The sequence below is a fragment of the Crocuta crocuta genome, unplaced genomic scaffold (genome assembly GCF_008692635.1).
Source record: "Crocuta crocuta isolate KB4526 unplaced genomic scaffold, BGI_CrCroc_1.0 scaffold218, whole genome shotgun sequence".
Taxonomy (NCBI): Eukaryota; Metazoa; Chordata; class Mammalia; order Carnivora; family Hyaenidae; genus Crocuta; species Crocuta crocuta.
The window spans coordinates 6,959,715-6,963,439 of record NW_027533170.1 but is presented as its reverse complement, the minus strand read 5'-3'; the positions used below and the strand labels follow the sequence as shown (position 1 = coordinate 6,963,439).

The 3,725-nt window shown below is 41.7% G+C and overlaps 1 pseudogene; it reads right to left on the bottom strand.

Moving 5' to 3' along the window:
- Positions 1-3,105: 3,105 nt before the first annotated feature.
- On the bottom strand, positions 3,106-3,262 carry LOC144216904 (U6 snRNA-associated Sm-like protein LSm5 pseudogene; annotated as a pseudogene).
- Between the last annotated feature and the right edge of the window lie 463 nt (positions 3,263-3,725).

Here is a 3,725-nt window from a genome sequence, read left to right as displayed (position 1 = left end):
GACCTGAGCCGAAATCAAGAGTTGGACATTTAACTAACTGAGCCACCCAAGTGCCCCAGCAAAGTGTGATTTTTAAAGAAGTAAAATCATGATTCCTCAGGCAAAAATAACATGTGCTATTGATTTTACTTAGTTTATTAATTAATCAGGGGTCCTGTGAGATGTTAATACTGGTTGAAAGAACATTTAAGAGGCTAAGACATTTATAGACAACTTCATAAAGAATATTAGGGTAAGATTACTGAGTTAGTTATAAAACTTTAATGTATACCAGGCCACAAATCTTGGGGAGCTATTTGTTCTGTTGAACAGTTAACAAGTTCAAGAATTCTTGGGCCTTATGGGGTGCCTGGGTGGCTCAGTTGGTTAAGCGCCTGACTTCGGCTTAGGTCATGATCTCACGGTTCGAGGGTTCGAGCCCCGCATCGGGCTCTGTGCTGATAGCTAGCTCAGAGTCTGGAGCCTGTTTCAGGTTCTGTGTCTCCTTCTCTCTCTGACTACTCCCTTGCTCTCTCTTTCTCTCTCTCTCAGAAATAAATAAAAAACATTAAAAAAAAACAATTAAAAAAAAGAATTCTTGAGCTTTTTTTTTTAATCAGCAGTAAACAGTACATTCCTGTATACAATTCTTGGGTGGCCAGTGCCCTTTCTGATTCTGAAAGTATGTGCTGTGCCCAGTTTTTGCCTTTTTTCCAACTTTCAGACGAATTTCCTGACGTGTTGTTTTGAAAGGACTGTTGGCTCAGTTCATTTCTGTGACCACAGAGCCTTTCTGTGACCTGAAAAAGTGGACCATTCCTGAACACTTTTCTGGGCTCCCCAGCTTGGGTTATTGTCAATTCATCTGTAGAGGAGATGTATGCTTTCTTAGCTACAAAACAAGGCAAATATGATGGCAGACAGCCTTGTTAGCAGGAAACCTTCACAAATGTTGCATCTTCCCAAGGAATTCTAGAATCTCGCTTTAGTGACCAGATGGATAACAGAAGCAAAAAGCCTCTAGCTCTTACTTTTGAGTGAGTTTCCACTTATTTCAGAGTAAGTAGTAATGGGGTCTTTATCAGAAGGCTTATGAAAGACACACTGATTATATAGCTTAGGGGTCAGGAACCTAGGCACTAGATTGAGAGAGGTCAGGTTTCCAGCATAGGAAATGCTAGATGTTAACTCTCATCTTGGTCATCTCTTGAACCTCTCATGGCTTTACTCCTATGTGGCTTATTGTGAAGGTGATATAAGAGAGTGAAGGTACGTCCTCACTATGAGGCCTTGGACATGGGTATTGCTCAGCAGTAAAAAATAAGTGATAAATTATATTACTGATTGGAGGTCGGATGCTATACTAGGTGAGTCTTGAGCATTTAGAGATGACACCTGAAGATATGTACTCCCGTCAGGGAGACAGTTCTGTAATCAATAATTATGATGGAAAATATTGCTATTATAGATGGCTCTGGACGGAATGGCTCTGACAAAACCATTAGCTCCACCTAGCGGGAGGTGGTATAATGTTCCAGGAGATGACCTTCAAGATGGTCCTTGAAGGAGTGGGAACAGGGACCTCATCAGGGGTCAGCAAACTTCTTCTGTAAAGTGTACATTATTTTAGGCTTTGTGGGCTGTACGTGGCTGTCACAACTACTTTTCTCTGCCATCGTGGCCCAAATCAGCCATAGATGATGCGTGAACAAATGGGTGTTGCTCTGTTCCAACTAAATTTGATTTACAAAATCAGTGGCTGGCTGTGGCCTGTGAAAGGCTTTGATTTGTCAATTCCTGGCCTAGAGGATGAACTAAGGATTACAAATGATGAACTGTAGGTGGTGAGATCTGGGCGGGATAAAATTCTTTCCTGAGGTGATGGTGAAATTCTTGCAAAGGAAACTGACAGAAAGAAGGTGGGAGTAGTTTTCATGACCTTGAGTTTCAGCTGAAGCAGCTTCTCGTGATCCTCTCGCTGCCTCATATATTCTTGGATTGTCCATTGTAGAGCACAGCTAGGGACACACCAAGCTTGTCCACAGGCATGAAAGGGCAGGACGCAGGAAGAAGTATCCGGGAGCTGATGGAAGAAGTTCTTGTTATCCATGGATCTGCTGGAGGGGCTGGTTATTACTCAAGAAAGGGGAAATGGATTGGAGGCCAGGAACTGGGAGCAAATTATTGACCATCAGAGCTGGGGTGGCTATTAGGAGGCAAAATCAACAAGAGTGTGCTGGAAGCACTGCTAGAGGGCGGTGGGGCAGCTGGACGTGTGGTCCATATGCTGAGGACCAGGTGAGCCTGCTCTTTCTTTTTTTTTTAATGTTTGTTTCTTTTTGAAAGAGAGAAAGAGTATGAGTAGGTAAGGGGCAGAGTGAGAGGGGGGACATAAAATCTGAAGCAGATGAGCCTGCTCTTTAGGGGGCTGTGGTGCAGTTTGCCTGGGTCAGGGGGTATGTAGGATATGATCATTGCTATGATTCTAAGAGTTTACCAATTTAGGATCCGTGATTTATGTTCCAAAGCAACAGGATCCTCATTTGGTTTTATAAAACACATAAGCGATGCTTGCTAAGCATGGGTGATGTATGATAGAAGGCTGAAGAGTTCCAGTATAGTAGGAGGGGATGCATAGCTGGAAGAAAATACAAAAGAGAAGAATAGTATTTTTTAACCAAAAACATTCTTATTTTAGCCTTCACAGATCAAACTGTTCTTCTTTTCACAAGATAATAATGATTAACTTACAAAAATGGGCATTTACAACGCATCTTCAGGGACAACTGTGTGGCTCAGTAGGTTAAGTGTCTGACTCTTGGTTTTGGCTCAGGTGATGATCTCACAGTTTCTGAGTTCAAGCCCCGTGTCAGACTCTGTGCTGGCAGTGTGGAGCCTGCTTGGGATTCTCTCTCTCTCTCTCTCTCTCTCTCTGTCCTTCCCCTGACCATACTCTCTCTCTCTTTCAAAATAAATAAACTTAAAAAAACCAAAACAATACATCTTCAAAACATTTTCCTTTACCGAGAAACTTAGCTTTACAGAATCCAAACATGAAAAGGTTAAAAAGAAATTTCTATTTTGTTGTCATTATAAGACAAAACAGAGTGAGCCAAGGAAATGCTTTTATATTTCAGGTCCTTCTCCTCCAGGAACCAGCACTGTTAAATTATTTCCATTTAGGGAAATCTGATCTAATTTAGTGATCCTTCTTCCTTCTGGTGTGATTTCAAAAGTCATCAAGCCCCAAAAGCATGCCAACAATTTCTTTATCACTCTTCATCACAGTGTGAATCGTTGATGCTATACGTTTGTCCACATGCTCTAGAGGCGACCAATGCGATGGGTTAGTGGTAGCATTGCCCGCATGGCTACACCGGAAGTCAAGAGAGGAACAGTTTTTATGTGTTAGGAGGAGTCAAATCAGTATTTTGGAAAATATATTTACCAAAGGAGCATTCTAGGTAGAGAAGACTTTGGGGGTTTCAGTTGCTTAACATAAGTCGCTGATACCATGTGGCTATTAATGTGGTCTTTGTTCATTCCATGTGTAGTGCTGAGATAGTGTTGAAATTATGGGAGGTCTGAATTATTCTGTAGCCCGCATGGTTCAAAGCATATGTAGAGATTTTTATTTTTTGGTTCTGGGTGCTACATCTTAAAGGATAAACTTGGGTAAGAATATGTCAAGAGAAGGGTAGCCAGGAAGCTGAGGAATATGTCAATGATGTGCTGCAAGTTTGGCC